This window comes from Notamacropus eugenii, chromosome 1 (assembly GCF_028372415.1).
Source record: "Notamacropus eugenii isolate mMacEug1 chromosome 1, mMacEug1.pri_v2, whole genome shotgun sequence".
NCBI classification, from domain to species: domain Eukaryota; kingdom Metazoa; phylum Chordata; class Mammalia; order Diprotodontia; family Macropodidae; genus Notamacropus; species Notamacropus eugenii.
In genome coordinates this window covers 429,722,577-429,742,989 of record NC_092872.1, presented here as the reverse complement: position 1 = coordinate 429,742,989, position 20,413 = coordinate 429,722,577, and the positions used below count along the sequence as shown (strand labels likewise).

Genomic DNA, 20,413 nt, shown 5'->3' with positions numbered 1-20,413 from the left:
TAGGAGACACAGCAGCAAGGTTTTTGTTGACAACTGCAACTTCCATTGGATCTGCTTAATCACGCCTCCGTTTTACATGATGATCTCAATCACCTAGATTAGATATAGGTTGAAGAGTGCACACCAATGTTGTGGTTCAAAAATCTAAGGTCCATTTGGGTGAAAACATCCTCTTTTTCTGTTCTCAGAGACCACTTACCATTTAAGTGAAGAATCACATTGGTGCATGGTTTGGTTTGGGGTTAAAGATGTATCAGAAAGGGGTAGGTCTAAAAAAGTTATCAAGTATTGACATCTCTCTTCCTATGTCTTCTCCATGCAGGTTCAATATTAAAAATACCCAGTTCCTGAAAATTTCCCTTCAAGAAAATAAAGACCAAGAGTCTCTCTCAATGTACCCTTGGAATTTTCTGTGAGTTTTAACACATAAGTGATTCCTACACATAAGTGGAATCCTACAGGGGCTGTATTAGCATGGCAGAACCAGATCTCTATGGTTCCAGTGTTTCCTGAGCAAATCCACCAGGATGGAGTTGGCAAATGAGCAAAGCAAAGAGGAGAGGGAGGCATATGACCACACAGGGTTATTGGAAGGAAAGTGCTCTGTCAAACAAGAATCACCAGGGAAGTGTTCAAAATTGTTGTAATTACTCTTATTCCTGGGAGCTCATTCTGCTCACCTTCCCTGACAGAAATCAGGGAGAAATACTTTAATGACAAAATACAAAACTGTTCTTTTTCTTTGAGGATGATTTTAGAGTAAGGTAAAAAATGGCTTTGGGTATATGACTGGGAGTATCATAATTCTTAATATCTCATTCTCCTCATATTGTGATGCTAATTACTTCTCTTCATGGTGTTTCATTTCTGGTTTGTATTGGGAAGAAGAAATTGGAATTACCCATATTTCTTTCTTGCCATAAAAAGGAGAAGAAGCAGAATATGGGGGCAAGAGTTTTTCCTGTAATATTGAGCAATGTGCATAACCTCTGTTCCCTTGTCCATAAAATGGCACAATAATATCAAGTCTGTCAACCAAGCAATTCTCTCATGAGAACCAAATAAGGGAATGAATGGGAAATTGCTTTGTTAAAGTGGAAAAGACTTGAAAATAGGGTTTCAAGCTGAGTCAATGTGGGAGATGTCCAGGATCATATCAGTTTTCCTGGGTTTGGGTCCTTAGTTTATCTCTCTTTAGTTTCCATGAAGGCATTGGGTAAACAATGCAGTTCTTTTTCTAATTTCCATATCTTCTTTCTCTAGAGTGCTTCTGGGGATGATTGACGCCTCTGTAAATGCAGATACAGCACTTGTAAAACAGTAAAAGATAAAGATGGACAACCTCAACTTATTGCTACCAAATGTCAGAAAAGCTCAACTTCTTAACATCTCATACAAGAAGTCATGTATCACCCAAGAGTTCGGAGGACCCATAGTACTATGTGATTCGTGGGCTTGGTAGATATGTTTATGTGTATCCACTGATTTGGTACTTGGCCCTCAAAGGAGGATTAGGCACCCTCCTTGGTCACAGGAAACATGGTTTCATGTCTTCTTGGGGACATTGAATTTCAAAAGTGCTCCTGGTATAGCTAGGGAAATGGACTTTTCCTATCTCAGTCAGAGGAACATTGTATTACTAAGGGCACCATGTAATCTGGAGGGGGAGGGCTAGGAAAATGAATGGTAAGCACAAGGTCTGGGAACTCTGATGAGGAAAAGCTAATTTTTGCTAGGGAGGGAATAGATAAAAGCTTTGTCTAGGTGCAATTGAGGAAGTGATGTGGACCAGGACAGGGGTAGGAGACTAACAGGAGCAATTTCAAGATTGACCTTTAGAGTGTAGGCTCTAAATGAGCTGATTTCAAAGGATGCTATGGTCTTGAGGGGCTGGACTACAGTGGCTTTTCCTTGAGTTGATGGAAGCATCTGGTACAGAAGAGAAAATGATGACATGGTAGATATAATTCCTGGTTTTGTGCTCATATCTTTATCATTTCTTCTCCATTGGACATTAACCAAGTCAAGATTCCCCTGGAAGCATGATTCAGGTTTTTAAAACAGTATCAACTCATGCCATCAAGCATTGCAATTATTCTGGCTTGGGTCATACAGGAAAACTGTTTAGCCTATCAAAGCTCTGAGATTGTTGTTACCAATGCATTCACTTCTCCCTTCTTTACTTTCTTCTTTATTAAGAGATACCAATATGAGCCCCATCCTATTAGACTGTGAACTTCACAGGAGTGGTGCCTTTATTGATCCTTCAGGATCCAGAATACTTCTTTCTTCTAAGTAGCTACTTTATAATCATTTTGTGAGAACAGAAATGAAGCTTCTTTGGGATTCTGGCATCAGTATGATTGACTTGGGACACTTATCCTGCTCTGTCCTGTCTTGGGAGGCTTCTGGCTCATTGCCCAAACTAGTTAAAAGACATGATGGAATATGCTGTGCTACTGTCCCAACCTCCATCCAGTCCATGTGACTCCTTTTGGGCAAATGGAGTAAGAGGGGAAATGGAACTCCCCCTGGGGCCAGTACATGTGGGCTTCAGGTCCTGTTCAGCTGCTTAGCATCCCTGTGACCTGGATGGCATATTGACCTTCTATTTCCTCATCTCTTGAAATGAAGGGGGTTTGCAGGAATGCACTTTCATTCCCTAAGCACTTCTCAAGTTTCTCCTAAGTGTCTGGTGCAGGCTTGGACTAGGTAACTTTGAAAGTCCCTTCCAGTGAACAATCCTATAAATGAATATCCTGATATAAAAATATTTCTTATTTGATTCCAGGAGACAGACTGTCTAGAAGTACCCAACCTTAGGTCTCACTTATATTTTCCTGGCTGAGTTAGTCAGAAGTCTCAGAGGGACAGAGAAATTCTGCATGTAGCCCTTCTCTGGGGTCTGCTGAGCTGTTTCCCATAGGTTAGGCAGCTTCTTGAGTGAGGGGATTGACCTGGGATCCTCAGCTGACTGGAAACACTCTGTCATTCAATTCCTTCTTCTTTTAGGAAGTTCCTCAGAAGTTTGCTAAATGTTGTATCTACATCAGTAAGCAATATGGTTAAGGTGACAGTCTATCACTTAGTAAGTGGGAAGATTTGATCTGGTTACTTCAAGTCAGATTTGTCATTTTTGGACAGTGCAAAAAGGACTAGAATAGGAGTCCTAAGGCTGGGGACCTGGCCTATGTTTGGTGTCTGGCTTATGGTGTGGACTGTGGTGAGCCCCTCCCCTCTGAAAGATGGCGGGGAGGATTATGTGAGATCATGTCTAGGATTCTTTCCAGTCCTGGAATCTACATTGTGGAGATAAATATACTGAACTAAATGTTCCCAAGTGTCCATAAGCTGACTCCCAGATCAGCTCACCTTGGTCTTGACTCCTCTTGGGACCTCTACTCTCTGGCCCTGTTCTCTTGCTTGGTGATCTCATGCTCATCCATCTCCCCTGCAGGTCTGCCCTTTGGTCAAGACCACAGTAACATTGGTACCTCTAGGATTGGTAGCCAACACAGAAAGTAAGTATCTGCTGTCACCAATCTTTCTCCTCTTTCTATAATTGACTGAGCTATTAAGAGCAATTACTTTTGTGCCCTTGTTGAACTGGAGGTTCAATGATTTTGTGCCATGAAAATATAGTTGTCTTAACTAGTTATTGGTAATTTTTTCTCATAGTTCTAATCTGGCACTTTCCCCATTGGGGTGACTGAGAACTTAGTTCAAGCAATAGAGGAACGACTGGTTCTTAGCCTTCTTGGAATTCCCAGGAAAATCCTGGCTTAGAGCCCATGCCCTTCTGACTGTCAATGGACTGGACCCAGTCTATTATATTCCAAGGTTTTCTGATCTATGAGAACTAGGTTATCTCTTGCTCCCAAGTATTCAGCACTTCCTCAAATTCAGTGAGTACTAACTGGATGACTGACTGACTGCAAATGTCAGTGTATAGGGAGGTCTGTCCCACCAGTCAATGCTCCTCACTTCTCTTGTGAAGTCCAGCTCTCTCTCTCCTCAGAGTCAACTGCATGAGGAAGGGACTGATCAGTGACAGTATAGACCTATTTTCATTTCCTCAGCCCTGCCCTCTAGAAGACATCTTTCTTTTCCCTTCTTTTCTAATACTAGAATTAGGTGGAAGCTCTACAGTCCCTTTCATTCCTCTTGACTACATCCCATCTGAGACAAATCTGACAGAGTTGCAATGAGTTACTCCTTTAATATTGTCTTGCTATCTATTTCTCTCTATGATGACTTCCTTCAAGTATTTGGATTCTATGGATTTTGGTGGCTGTATATTAAGGATGGATATGAATTCCTGACCTATGTTATTTTTCAACACAATGTAACCTCTTTTTTTATGTCTTCTAATAAAGTTTATTTTTCTTATTGCATTGTCTGTCTTCATCATTGCTACTGTTGCCTTTATTTTCAGATCAATCAGAACAGATTTTGGCTCTAGCCCCCTATTTTAACTATATGTGAATGTAAAATCATCCTGCAAATGATATAATGTTAGATTATGCAATGTCTTCCATTTTATGGGTGACTTCATCCCAGTCACATTTATGGTTGGAGTCCTTAGTTGTGTATTTCTGTCCACCCATTCTCTTAGAGTTTTGTTCTCTTTGCTTCCTGTTCCCTATTTACAAAGAACAAGAACAGAGCAAGTGAGAATGTGTGTACTCAGGGCCAGAGTTCTATGCTTGAGCAATGTACTACTTATCTGTGTTTATCTTCTTTTATCCTTCTCCCAAACTATAAGCAGAAGTTCAGTTCTTTCCTTTCTTTTAAGATCTGATTTAGTATGTACTTTCCAATGTAAACTTTATGTTATTTATGAGTAATCCTTTTCAGAATCTAAGTTTACTCTTATTCCCCATATTTACTCATTTCCTCCCTAGTTCAAAATTTGATTTAAAAACTTTTTTGCCATCATTGACAGGGTGTTTCCCTGTTAACTTAAATGCAGTTCTGTGTCTCACTCTGCATATGTACATATTCTTTCATTTCAGAATGAAGTGAATTTCAAATGCCCCCTCTTCACCCAACACTTCCTCTTTGATTGCATAGTCTTCTCCTCGTTGTTCTGCCATTTCAGTCATGTGCAAACCTTTATGAACCCATTTTTGTAAACAAAGATGCTGGGGTTGTTTGCCACATCCTTTTACAGCTCATTTTGCAGATGATCTGAGACAAGCATGGCTAAGTGCCTTGCTCTGGGTCACATAATTGGTAAGTTTTTGAAGGCAGATTTCACCTTATGAAGAGGAATTTTCCTAACTCCAGTTCTAGCAATCTATAGCCTGTGCTAGCTAGCTACCTTAAATAACAAGAACAGTAACAGTTGCATCAAAAGCATTCATTCCTTTATCTGATTTCTTATTCTTATTCTACTTTTCTTATTCTTGAATCCTGTTTAGGTTTTTCAAAATTCCTATTCATCTTTGTATTTTTCATTAGAAATGCTTAAAAATCCTCTGTTTCATAAGAGATTCATTTATTCCCTTATAAAAGTACATACAGTTTTACTAGACAAGTGATTATTTGTAGTAAACCTATCTCTTTTGTCTTTAGAAACGTCTCATTTCATAGTCTTTACTCGTTTATTGGAATTGCTACTAAATCTTGTGTAATGCTGAATGGATGTTCATGGTATCTGAACTATTTCTCCTTGCTTACTTGAAGTATTTTTTTCATTGACAAGAATTTTGGGATTTTGAATATGATGTTTTTATGAAGTTTTATTTTCTTTCAGAAAAATATTAGGTGATAACTTGCTATTTTCCCTCTTCCCTATGGTTGTATTGGATTGTGGGGGCAATGGCTTTCCCCCCACAAAATTTTGAAATGGGTTGTCATGGACTTTTTGGTTTTGGGGTCAGGAAATTGAATTAGTCCGATGATATTCATTAGTTTACTTATTTTTCCTTGATCTATTTTCCAGTTCATTTTTTAGTATGAAATAATGTACATTTTCCCCTAATTTTGAATGATTTTGGCTTTGATTTAATATTTCATATTATCTCATAGAGTTATTAACTTCTGTTTGGATTATTAACCCAGACAGAAAGGAAGACCGTAACAAAAATAACTCAGGTTCTAGTACCAACTCTCTCACATTGGGTGATTTTAATAAGCTAGCTACTCTCCTGGAGGACATCATTTCTTTATCCATTAAAAGAATGAGTTGTTTCTTGAAATAACAGGGGTTATCTCATTAAGACCAACAGTCAGCATTATATATAATGGAGATAATTTTAATGTCCAGTAAGATCCTTGGTAATGCAAGGAAGTCCTTTATAACTACTACTTTGAACATTGTGCTAAAAATGCTAGCTTATAGCAAAAAGACAAGAAAAAGAATTTGATGGAATATAACTGGAAAAGAATAAGCAAAATTGTAACTTTTGCCTATGTTGTGCAGTTTCTTGCAGAACTTGAAAGTCAACTCAAAAATTAATACAAAAAACAAATAACTTCAGGAAAATTTCAGCATCTAATATAGTCCCTACAAATCATCAGAATGTTTCCAACAAAGTACAAGAAGGAAAAAAAATGGAAAATTCCATTTCAGAAACTATCAATTATATAAAACACTTAGCAGTCTATCTGCCAAGGTACACCTGGGAATGGTAGGACTACAACAGCAAAACATACTATACATTAAGAAATACTGAACTAAATATTTGGAGAAATATTAATTACTCCTGATCTAAAGGATATAATACTATTGTGTTACTTAATACCATAGGCATCAATCTGCTAAGCCAGAAAAAAATAATAATTTAATTCTTCTGGCAGATCAACAGGCTAACAATCTCAGGGAAAATAAAGAAAGATGCATGAAAGAAAGGAATCATCGTGGCAGCAGATGTGAAAGTATACTGTGGAGGAATAATCATTGCAACAAATTTGGCACTGGTTAAGAGTGAGAGAAGTCAATCAGTGGAATGGGTTGGGCACAAGATAAAGAAGCAAATGATCTCAATAGCATGTTGTCAGGTAAATCCAATGATACTTGAGGTAGGGATAAAAACTATTCAACAAAGAAAAATGTTAGCAACACTATAAAGCTTTCTATTAGAAATTTAACATAGATACACTTTTTGTAACATATGCAAAAGTTTCCCATGTATGTGACGCAGATATAAAAGGTGACTTGAAAGCAAATTGCAATAGCAAGAAAAAATATCTTCCAGAAGTAAAAATTGTGAAGGGTGCATCAAAAAATAAATGATGGAGTGAATGACAAGAAAAAATGGTCAGTTCTTATTATACAAAATTTAACATTTGTTCATAAGAGTAAACACAAAGTAGTTATATTTACAAGGGAAGCAGCTCACAGGGGAAATATAACAACAGCAAGGTATCACAATGAATGTCTCATTTCTATGATATATAGAAAACTGACTCTAATTTAAAAGGATAAGATTACTTGTCCAGTTGATAAATGACCAAAAAATATAACTAGTTTTCAAAAGAAGGAAGCCACATTATCAGTAGTCATATGAAAAATAACAGTTCAAATGTTTAATTATTAGAGAAATATAAATGGAAACAATGCCACCATTACCTTTCTCATATATAGTTTTGCAAAATATAACCCTCCAAAAAAGAGTTCAAAAAAAGGAACAGAATCAATATACCCCAAAATGTTTATGGCAGCTCTTTGTGTAATGGCAAAGTATCGGATACTAAGGGGGTATTCATCAGGTTACAGGAAAAAACTGAGTGAATTAGAGTATACGTACATGATGGAATACTATTATGCTATAGGAAATGATGATTGGGGATGTTTTAGAGAAAACTTGGAAGACTTTTATGAGTTGCTATAGAGTGAAGTAAATAGAACCAGGAGAATAACGTACAAACTAACAACATTGTAAATATACACAACTTTGAAAGACTCAAGAACTCTGATCAATGCAATGGCCAACTATGATTTCAGAGGTCTCATGAAGAAATATCTCCCTACCTCCTGAGAAGGAGGTGATGGACTCAGCATTGAGAATATGAGAGGTTTTTTCTGTTATTATGCATTTTTTATTGAAAAGGCTGAATATATATATATACATACATAATACATATATACATGTATACATCAATATGTATGTATATATGTATGTGAATATGTGTGTGTATGTGTGTACATATATATATGTATATATACATTTATGTGTGTGTATATAGATAGAGCTGTGGATCTCGAATCACTAAGATCTGTGTTCAGATTCAGCCTCAGATACTTACTAGTAGTATGACATGGGGCAAGTCACAATCTCTAACTTCCTCGCTTTGCTCATCTTTAAAACTGGGAAATTAGATCTACCCCTTACTGTGGTTGAGAGGATCAAATGAGATAATAATTGGAAAGTTTTTATCATGGTAGCTAACACATAGTTAGTCCTACACTAATGCTAACACATACATACACATATGCACAGAGAGAAATGGACAAAATGGGCATTGTTTTTATGAAATTGTACATAGTTTTTGAAAGTATTTGGTCTTTCTTTCTTTGTGAATGGGATTGACAAAGAGAGTACATGGATTTTTGTTAACTGAACAAAACATTTAAAGTTTCTTAAGAACTGCAATTACTTGATTGTGTTTAAAAATGGTTTGATCAATGGGATAGAATATAGCATACAGAAGCAAATGGACCCAGCAGTAGAGTGATCAATAACGCCAAAATTCATTCTCCTGATACTAGAACTAATTATTTGACAGTAAATTCTGGGAACACTAGAAAGTATCTGGACAGAAATTAGGATCAGATCACTACTTTGCACCAGAAACCAAGGGAAGCTGCAAGTATAAAGAAGGTAGGCTTAGATATGCCAGGTTACATCATAAATAAATTGGAGAAGCAAGGAACAGAAATGGTTTTAGAATTAATGATAGGGCAAATAATCATGAAGAAATTGGTTGTCTACACAATAGATAAATGAACAATGTTTTGCACAATTTTCTCACATTTTTGTGCAAATAATGCCAATGTGGCTACAATTATAAGTAAAGGGGTAACAAGACATTTACTTCCATTAATATCTCATTTCTAAGACCTACAAGGAGCTAATTCAAATTTCTTTCATAAGAGTCATTCTCCAATCAATAAATGGTCAAACCATATGCATAGTCTGCTATAAATAGTTACAATAAAGCATTCCAAATTCCGTATAAATTAGAGAAGTTCAAATTAAATCAAGGTTGTAGTTCTCACTGTTCCAATTTTTAAAAATTTTTTTCTAAGTAAAAAAATTTAAATATGCAATTTATTTGTTTTTCTGTTATACTCAATTTTTCTGGGTAGGTGATTCTTGGTTTTAATCCTATCTCGTTTGATGTCTTGAATATCATATTCCAAGGCCTTTGATCCCCTAGTGTAGAAGCTGCTAAATCCTGTGTTATCCTGATTGTGTTTGCACCATACTGGAATTGTTTCATTCTGACTGCTTGTAGCATTTTCTCCTTGACCTGAGAACTGTGGAATTTGGCTACAATATTCCTAGAAGTTTTCCTTTTGGGGTGTCTTTCAGGAGGTGATTGTTGAATTCTTTTCATTTCTGTTTTACACTTTGATTGTAGAATATCAGGGCAATTTTCCTTGATAATTTCTTGGAAGGTGTTTTCTAGGTTCTTTTTTTGACCATAGTTTTCTGGCAGACCAATAATTTTAAAATTTTCTCTCCTGGATCTATTTTCCAGGTCAGTTGTTTTTTTAATGAGATATTTTACATTGTCTTATGCTTTTTAAGTCTTTTAATTTTGTTTTATAATTTCTTGATTTTTCATAAAATCATTAACTTATATCTGCTCCATTCTAATTATTAAAGAATAATTTTCTTCTATGAGCTTTTGAACCTCCTTTTCCATTTGATCATTTCTGCTTTTTAATGCATTCTTCTCCTCACTTGCTTTTTGGATCTCTTTTGTCATTTGTGTTAGTCTACTTTTAAAGGTGTTATTTTCTTCAGCATTTTTGGGGTCTCCTATAACAAGCTGTTCAATCATTTTTGATGATTTTCTTGCATCATTCTCATTTCTACTTCCATTTTTTCCTCTACCTCTCTTACTTGATTTTCAAAATCCTTTTTGATCTCTTCTGTGGCCTGAGACCATTGCATGTTTTTTTGGAGGCCTTGGATGTAGAAGCTTTGATGTGCTGTCTTCCTCCAGTTGCATGCTTTGGTCTTGCTCTCATTGTTTGCTTTGATCTTCCTCATCCAAAAAGATGGAAGTAAATACCTTTTCATCAAGAAAGTGACCTCTATAGTCTTATTTTCCCCACTTTTGGGGTATTTTCGCAGCCAATTACCTGATTTTTGAGTCCTTTGTCAAGTGGAGGGTATAGTACCACGGGCTTCAGAGGTTTTGTGCAGCTGTTCTCTGAGATATCTCTATGTACCTATAAGTTTTCAGTTCCTCCAAAGTGACATCCTTAAGGGAGAAGTGTTTGCTCCTCTTCTGGCTTGCGTTCTAGTCTGTGAGCAACCAAAATCATTCTTTTCTGCCCTGGAACTATGAGTAGGAGTCCCTGTCTACAGCCTCCACCAGCTCTGCCACACCAGCATTCCTCCTTACGCCAGGACTGCCACTCAGGCCTGAGACCCAGATCAGCGACTTGATTTCCCCACTGTAGGCTGAGAGCTCCAGAAGAAGCCTCTGTGGGAATGGCAGCAGCCACCCTGGGACTGGGGCTGGGGTTGGACCATGCTCCCCTCTCACCCAGGTGAAAGACTTTTCTCACTGACTTTTGAAGCTATCTTTGGTGTTTGTGTATAGAGAAATCTGGGAACCAAAGCAGCTGCCCATGATTCAGCATCCTGAAGTGTGCTCCAGTGAGATAGACTCTTCTTCTTGGCCTTCCATGTTGTCTTGGGCTGGAAATCTGTTCCGCTCTCATTTTGTGGCTTCTACTTCTTTTGAATCTGTCTAAAGGAGGAGAGCTCAAGCAGGTCCATGCTTCTACTCTACATCTTGGGTCTACAAACTCACCATTCCAATTGTCAAAGATGCTAAAAAAATATGACAAATGATGGAGGGCTTAGGTGACATCTGACAGACTTGATGTCTTTTAGGTACTTGTGAATTTGTAATTTGACATGATACCACCAAAGTCACTAAATTGTGCATATTCTTTGATGTAGTGAGAGCATTCTTACCTTTATAATGCCATGCTTTTTCTTTAATGTCATTTCTTCTGATAAAATCATGTTAATTTAACATGTTGAACCATGTAATAGAGACAAAGATTTCAGATGGCAAGAACTTTCTCTCCTGGGTCTTCAGTAGTGACTGTAGCATCTGCAGGAACAGTTGCTGGGCTTCATCTATTTCCATAGCCCTTGCTTTTCAGGTTGATAACCGAGTAGACTGGAAGCATTGCTGTTCCTAAGGCTCCCTAAAGTTTCTCTAAAATCTTCCCTGAATGATATGGTAACTGCAGGCTTTCTTTTTATGGTAGTAATCAAAATTTCTATAGGAGTCATCATGGGACAGCTACATATACTATCTCATCGATGAATGTTGATCACAGTTTTATGGCACAGAGGGGGAAGTGAGGAACAGCACAGAAGCAGTATATTTGATAGCTAAATTAAACCACAAGATTGAATTCTGCTACTCAAGCTTAAATGAATAAACAGCACCAAGGTCACTTGTTGTGCAGCTCCATTGTTTCAAACAGAGGAGTGATGTGAGCTTGCAAGACCTTTGCTTTAGGAAGATGTATCTGGCAATGAATACATGCTGGAATGGAGAAGGGAGAGAACACATGCAGGCAGATGTTTGTTAAGAGGCAACTGCAACATTCCATATGGGAAGGTAGTGGGAAACCATTTATAACTTAGCCTAGAGGAAGAATTCTTAACTAAACAAGAGAGGGGAAAGTTCGGAACACACAAAATAGAAGATTTCTCTTGTGTAGTAATTTTTAAAAGCTTTTACTTGAATTAAATCTACGCAAATATAGTAAGACACTAACTCTAGAAAAGAAAAAAACCTTTGCATACTCTCTCATATATTTTTGGTAAAAGTCTGATCTTTAAAATAGATTGGAAAGATAAATCAATATATAAGAACAAGAGAGATTTGTCAGTGAAGAAGTGGTTAAATAAATGATACCAACAGGTTTTGAGAGATTTATCAACTTTCAGTGGCCATAAGAAAACCTACTCCAAATCACCCAAAATGAGAAAAATATGAATTGTAACCAATGTGGCATGCAAAATTGGCCAAAATGTAAACAGTCTGTGTTGTGGAGATGTGGATGAGGACGCTGAGAGACCTCTAGTATATCTGTTTATGTTCCTCCAACCAGGAGTATAGAATAATTTGGAATTAGGTGGAAAATGAATAAACTTTTCATACCTTTTGACTCAACGAGGTTATTAATGGGATATAAAATGAAGAAAAAAGAGTAGAAGCAATCACAGTATACATAGTAGCATTTTTGTAAGCAGCAAGGATCTGGGAAGAAAGATGGATTCCGTTGTCTTGGAAAGAGCTGAATAAAATTATACAGTGTAAGGATTGAAGGAACGTAACTATACACAAAGAAGTCAGGTCTGTAAAGATTTTAGGAAAAACTTAGAAGATTGATATGAACTGATGGAGGGAAAATAGGCAGAATTAGAACTCACTGAGTAGGGTAATATTGACAGAAGCACAGAAAGGAAACAGCTATGAGTAAGTAAGATGACCAGTCAATTCCAGAGAACAAATAATGAAGTAATACTTTTTCCCTCTCAACTCAGAGGTAGAAATCACCTAAAGGGGCAGAAAGTTGCATAGATACGGTGAGATATGGCATTTGTTTTTCACCAATTGCTTCTTTGGTTTTTGTTGTTTTGATATGCAAAATATGATTCAATTTAGTTGCATAGAGAAAGACAAAGAAGGGAAAGTTGTATAATAACACAATCCCCAATAACTCTATTTTAAAGGGAAAATGTAATCCAGGTAAAGAGCAATGATGATCCCTAATATGATGATGTCAGATGATGCATGAGTGAAAATGAGAAAATTGATAATTGAATGTATCTGAATGTCTTGTAGAGTGAAGAGGCAAAGTTAATGATATGAGGACATTTCTCTAACATATTAAGGATAATATACTTCCCTTACAACAATCCCATAAAATAAATCTAGAATTTCATACTATCTCAAATTTTTCTTTTCAGATTGTAAAACCTCAAATTCTTGGAGACAAGATCTCATCACCCTACAATGAGGATGTGGACCTAGAAACCTGGCTCTTTGATTCTGAAATCAGTGTCCTTTCCCTTGAGCCTTCAAACTTGTGAAAGAACAGTGGTGGTGATGTTAGAGACAGGAACCAGGAAACAACTGGCCACTTAATAAAAAAAATAGAGAAGCAAAGAACAAATTTCCTGTCTGCTTAGTGGATAGGAGAAGAGTGAATGACCAAATGGGAGAATTTCACAAGATAAAAAACCCTTGTGTCTCAAACTATTTACAGCATCTCTTTTTGTTTTTTCAAAGACTTAGACAATAGGAGGCTGCCAATGACTTGCAGCAGGACTGAACAAATTATGATATGTGAATGTAAAGTGACAATCGTGCCTTAATAAATGATGAATGGGATGGCCCAATAAAAATATGAAAGAATTGTATGAATTAATATAGAGAGAATGAAAAAAACCAGGAGAACAAATTATAGAATGAAAACAATGTGGTAAAACAACAAATTTTAAAAGTACTAAGAACTCTGATGAATGACTCTTCCAATCAAGAGTAGCAAAGAAAAAAGCTGCCACCCTCTTCCTGCTAGAGAGGGGCACTTTAATATCCATAATGTGACATAATATATTAGGACACAAACAATTGGGAGAATTTGTTTGACTTGACTTTACCAACTTATAAGAAATATTTTCTTTTTTCCCAATTGGTGGGTTGGAAAGAGAGAAAAGTAATGCCTATAAAAAAAGTGATGCCTATAAATTTGGGGAAAATATTGATTAAATTTTAGAAAAGAAAAAGGGTCCTGCCACAGCAGGGCTGAGAAGGAAGCCCCAGGCAGTCTGAGGCAGTGAAATCTCAAGCATTTCAGCCCAGAACCAGTGTCAAGCAAAACTGAGCGAGTGAGAGCTGTGGAGCCCCAGGTATCTGCAGCAGCTGCTCCTGAGACTATCAGTCTGAAGATTAAATGTCGGAAAGTCACCTACTTGAACTTCTTGGAGCCAAAAAAGGCAGTGTTATCATAAATGCTCTCTCTCTCACCCCTTGTTGACCTTGAGAGAACCACAAAATATTTCCCCAGAAAAATCCTGGATCAGTGGGATCAGCACAAGGAGCAAACATGTAGCATGTGAGGCTAGAAAAATCGCTAAAGAGGATTCCCCTCTGCTGTGGTGGAAGGGGAACAGTACAGGACTGGAGCTGTCCTACACAATCCCACCTTAGCAAACTAGGAGGAGATCCAGAGCCCCAGGGGGTTGGAGCCCCGCAACCACCAACACTAGAACCCCAGGGGTGCCTCAGCACCTCAGGGAAAGTGTGAAGATACTAGGGCAGCCCAGATCACCAACTGCTAAGCTTGCTTTTGCTCTAGCTCAATTGAGGAGACCTCCCTTGTCCAGACCACCCCTCCTCCACACTTAACAAGCTGGCTCCAGGGCAATTCTGGGGAAACACAAGATGACTTCACTTGGCCTCCACTTTCTCACAACAGCCAGTTCAGCAATAGGTTTTTCAGCTTCTAGCTGAAAGGACCAGAGGCCAGAAGATGCACAGCCTCATTATCATGAGTAAGAAGCAAATCAGGAAAGAAAAGACCACAGAATCTTTCTATGGGGACAAGGACCAAAACATGAATATCAAAAAGGTGATCACTGAGACTGTACTCAAGTCCAAAACTTCAGAAGGGACTATGAACTGATCACAAGCACAAAGAGCACTCTTGGAAAAGCTGAAGGGCAATTTTAAAAGCCAAATTAGAGAAATAGAAGAAAAACTGGCCAACGATTTTAAAAGTATGAAAAAAGAATTCACTGAAGAGAACAGCTCCTTGAAAAAGAAAATTGGACAAATGGAAAAGGAAGTACAAAAAGTAACTGGAGAAAATAAATCCTTAAAAGGAATAATTAGATAAATGACAAAGAGGATGCAAAGGTTAACTGAAGAATACAATTTGGTGAAAATTCGAATTCAGCAAGTAGAAGCTAATGACTGTATGAGACATCAAGAATTAGTCAAAGAAAATCTAAAGAAAGAAAAGATGGAAGAAAATGTAAAATATCTAATTGGAAAGTCAATAAACCTGGAAAATAAATCCAGGAGGGAAAATCTAAAAATCATTGGCCTACCAGAAAGCTGTGATGAAAAAAAAGCCTGAACAATATCTTCCAGGAAATCATCAAGGAAAACTGCCCAGAAGTCCTAGATCCAGAGGGCAAAATAGTCATTGAAAGAATACACTGTTTACGTCCTCCTGAAAGGGATCCCAAAACAAAAACAATAAGGATTATTGTTGCCAAATTCCAGAACTATCAAGTGAAGGAGAAAATACTACAGGCAGCCAGAAAGAGACCATTGAAATAGCGAGGAGCTTCAATCAGGTTCACACGGGACCTTGCAGCTTCTACATTAAAAGACTGAAGGAATTGGAATATGATATTCCATAAGGCAAAGGAGCTGGAACTACAACCAGGATCAATTACCCAGGAAAGTTGAGCATAATATTTCAAGCAAGGAGATAGACATTCAATGAAATAAGAGATTCACAGACCATCTTGATAAAAAGTCCAGACCTCAGTAGAAAATTCAATATTCAAACACAGGTCTCAAGAGAGGCAAAAAAACATAAACAAGGGAAAAGAAAAACTTGTTACTCAATTTGGAAAAACTTTTTTACCTCCTTATAAGGGAAGGTGATACTTGTTAATGTTCAGAATTGTTTATCTATTATGAAATATAAAAGGGATATACATAGATAGTGAGAGTGGATATAAAGTAAATTATGTGATGATAAAAATGTGATTTAAGTATGCAAAGAGATTGTAATAGGACATGTGAAAAGGAGGAAGCAGAAAATGGTAAATTACATCACAGGAAGAAGTGCAAAGTTATAGTAGAGGGAAAGAGAGGAGGAAGATGAGCATTGGTTGAGAGGTACTCTCATCTGATTTGGTTCAAGGAGGGAACAACAAACTTAGGTATATAAATCTAACTAGCTCTATAGGCAGCAGGAGGGGAAGGGGGGAAGAAAGGGGAGGGAAGAAGTAGTAAGGTTAAAGGGGAGTAAAAGGGAGGGGGACTTAAAGAAGGAAGACTGCTGGAGGTGGTGGTAAAAATTAAAATTCTATTGTGGAGGGAAAGAGGATGGAGGGAAAGATACAGATTGTAATCATATCTGTGAATGTAATCACAACTGTGAATGTGAATGAAATGAACTCTCTCATAAAAGGCAGACAGCAGACTGCATCAAAAGCCATAATCCAACAATATGTTGTTTACAAGAAACACATTAGAAATGGGGGATATACACAGGATAAAGGTAAAAGGTTGGGGCAGAATATATTTTGCTTCATCTGATTTAAAAAAAAGCAGGGGTAGCAATCCTAATCTCAGACAAAGCAAAAGCAGAAATGGATATAATCAAAAAGAGATAAGGAAGGAAACTATATCCTGCTAAAAGGCATCATAGAAAAGGAAGTAATATCATTACTAAACATATATGCTCCAAGTGGTATAGCATCCAGATACTTAGAGGAGAAGTTAAGGGAGTTACAGGAAGAGATTGACAGCAAAACTATACTAGTGGGGGACCTCAACCTTCCCCACTCTGAACTTGATAAATCTGCCCTCAAAATAAACAAGAAAAAAGTTAAGGAGGTGAATAAAACTCTGCATAAGATAGATATAATAGATTTCTGGAGAAAATTGAATGGAGATGGACAGGGATATAATTTTTTTCTGCTGCACGTGACACATATATAAAAATTTACCATGTACTAGGGCACAAAAACCTCACAATTCAGTGCAAAAAGGCAGAGACAGTCAATGAATCCTTCTCAGATCATAATGCAATAAAAATTATATGTAATAAAAGGCCATGGAAAGAGAGAGCTAAAATTAATTGGAAACTAAATAATCTAATCCTAAGAAATGAGTGGGTTAAACAACAAATCATAGAAACAATCAACAACTTCAGTCAAGAGAATGACAATAATGAGAAAACCTATGAAATCTTATAGGATATTGCAAAAACAGTTCTTAGGGATAACTTTATGTCTTTGAATATCTACATGAATAAAATAGAGAAAGAGGAGATCAATGAATTGGACATGCAGCTGAAAAAACTAGAAAAAGAACAAATTGAAAATTCCCAGGTAAATACCAAATTAGAAATACTGAAAACCAAAGGAGAGACTAATAAAATTGAAATTAGCAAAACTGCTGAACTAATAAATAAAAGTAAGAGTTGGTTTTATGAAAAACCCAATAAAATTGGTAAACCTTTGGTAAATTTGATTTAAAAAAAGAAAGAAAACTCACCTCCAATGAGGAAGAAACTGAAACAATAATTAGACATTACTTTGCCCAACTTTATGCCCATAAATTCAACAATGTAAATGGGATAGATGATTATTTTAAAAAATATAAATAGCCTAGATTAACAGAAGAAGAAGTAAATAACCTCATCTCAAAAAAAGAAGTTGAACAAGACATTAATGAACTCCCTAGGAAAAAATCTCCAGGGCCAGATGGATTTACAAGTGAATTTTATCAAATATTTAAAGAACAGTTAATTCCAATTATGTATAAACTATTTGGGAAAATTGGGGAAGAAGGATCCCTCTCAAATTCTTTTTGTGATACAAATATGGTTTTGATACCTAAATCAGAAAGAGACAAAACAGAGAAAGAAAAAAGAAAGAGAAAAAATTTCTCTAATGAATATAGATGGAAAAATTTTAAATACAATTTCAGCAAAAAGAATACAACAACTTATCCCTAGAATAATACATTATGATCAGGTAGAATTTTTATCAAGAATGCAGGGATGGTTCAATATTAGGAAAACTCAGCATTATTGATCATATCAACGACAAAACTAAAAAAAAAACCACATGATTATCTCAATAGATGCATAAAAAGCTTTTGACAAAATGCAACACCCATTCCTATTGAAAACACTGGAAAGCATAGGAACAAATGGAACTTTCCATAAAGTAATAAATAGTATCTACCTAAAACCATCAGCAAGCAGTATATGCAATGGGGACAAGCTAGATTAATTTCCAATAAGATCAGGGATGAAGCAAGGATATCCCTTATCACCACTATTATTCAATATGGTACTAGAAATGTTAGCTGTAGCAATTAGACAAGATAAAGAAATTGAATGAATTAGAATATGTAAAGAAGAAACTAAGTTATCAGTCTTTGCAGATGATATGATAATATACTTAGAGAATCCCAGAGATTCAAGTTAAAAAATACTTGAAATAATAAACAACTTTAGCCAAGTAGCAGGTTATCAAAAAAACCCCAAAAAACCACAGAAATCTTTTGCATTTCTATATATTGCTAACAAACCCCAACAGGAAGAGATAGAAAGAGAAATCCCATTTAAAGGTAGGATAGACACTATGAAATATTTGGGAGTCTACCTGCCAAAACAAATCCAGGGAATATATGAACACACTTACTGTTGGGGATGGAAGCTCAATTCCAGGTGGACAGTCTCGGGCGGGTAAAGGTGGGAACTTCTAAATCTTAGAGTTCTCATGAGACCCCCCAGGAAACGACTGGGAATTGAGGTGAACCGAGCTATCTCGTGTATTTCCGCCTCTTCCCGTGAGAAACGTGATGGGAGAGAGCTCTCCCCGCCCTCGAGATTGTCCCGGATCTGGGCACACTATTGTTATCTAACAGCATGGTATTCAGATGCAAACTATGCTGCTGGAGGGTTTAAGTAGGATCAGGAAAGCCTGAAAGTTCTCTTGGGCGGAGGGGCCGGAGCCGTGAGGACAACAAGGCTCCTCTTTTCCTCTCTCTTCTCTCCCCTCCCCCTCTCTCCCCACTTACACTTCTACTTCCAATCTCTTATTGTAAGATCTTTGCCTCCTTGGGAGATTCTTCGCTCCCTCCTAAGGAAGAATTCCCCTGCACTTGTAACTAGACCCTGAAATAAAGCTCAACCCTTGTTCGACTCTGGAACATCCTTTCTCTCATACAAGCATCCGGTTTGGCCAACCGAAGACCTCGGGATAGAGGTAAGAAGACTCGGGTAGCCCTCAGGCCTCTAGGCCTGGCAACTTACCAAACACTTTTTGCACAAATGAAGTCAGATCTAAGTAATTGGAAAAACATCCGTTACTCATGGGCAGGCCAAGCTAATATAAAAAAAAATGACAATTCTACCTAACTTAATTTACTTATTCAGCAGCATACCAATCAAATTATCAGACAATTATTTTCTAGAGCTAGACAAAATAATGTCAAAACTCATTTAGAAGAACAAGAGGTCCAGAATATCAAGGGAACTAATGAAAAAAAGTGCTAGGGAAGGTGGCCTAGCTCTACCAGATTGCAAATTGGATTATAAAGCAGCAATTGTCAAAACCACTTGGTACTGGCTAAGAAACAGAAGGGGTAGACCAGTAGAATAAGTTAAGTACTCAAGACTCAGTAGTCAGTGAACATAACAATCTGCTCTTTGAAAAACCCAAGGACCCCAGTTTCTTGCATAGGAACTCACCGTTTTGATAAAAATTGCCAGGAAAACTGAATAACAGTGTGGCACAAACTAGGCATAGACTAATGCCTGACACTATATACGCAAGAATAAAGTCCAAATGGGTACATGATCTAGGTATAAAGATTGATACTATAAACAAATTAGTGGAGGAAGGAATAGTGTATTTATCAGATTTTTGGAGAAGGGAAGAATTTTTGACTAAATAAGAGACAGAATCACCATGAAGTGCAAAATGGATAATTTTGATTACATTCAACTGAAAAGTTTTTGCACAACCTAACCCAATGCAACCAAGATTAGGGGGGAAGCAGAAAATTTGGAAAGAATTTTTCCACATAATGTCTGTGATGAAGGCCTCATTTCTAAAATCTACAGAGAACTGAGTCAAATGTACAAGAATATAAGTCATTCCCCAATTGATAAATGGTAAAAGGATATGAATACACAATTTTCAGAGGAAGAAATTAAAGCTACCTATAGTCATATAAAAAATGTTCTAAATAACTATTGATGCACGTTAAAACAACTCTGAGATACCACATCACACCTATCAAACTGGCTAGCATGACAGAACAGGAAGATGATAATTGTTGGAGAAGATGTGGGAGAGCTGGAAAACTAATTCATTGTTGGTGGAGCTGTGAGCTGATCCAACTATTCTGGAGAGCAATTTGGAACTAT

General features: G+C 36.9%; 1 long non-coding RNA gene across 1 annotated transcript; it reads left to right on the top strand.

The window, feature by feature from the left end:
* Positions 1-329: 329 nt before the first annotated feature.
* On the top strand, positions 330-13,583 carry LOC140526469 (uncharacterized). Its single transcript, XR_011974389.1, has 4 exons — positions 330-412; positions 1,264-1,458; positions 3,458-3,521; positions 13,188-13,583. It is a non-coding gene; the product is annotated as an uncharacterized lncRNA (long non-coding RNA).
* The last annotated feature ends 6,830 nt before the right edge of the window (positions 13,584-20,413 follow it).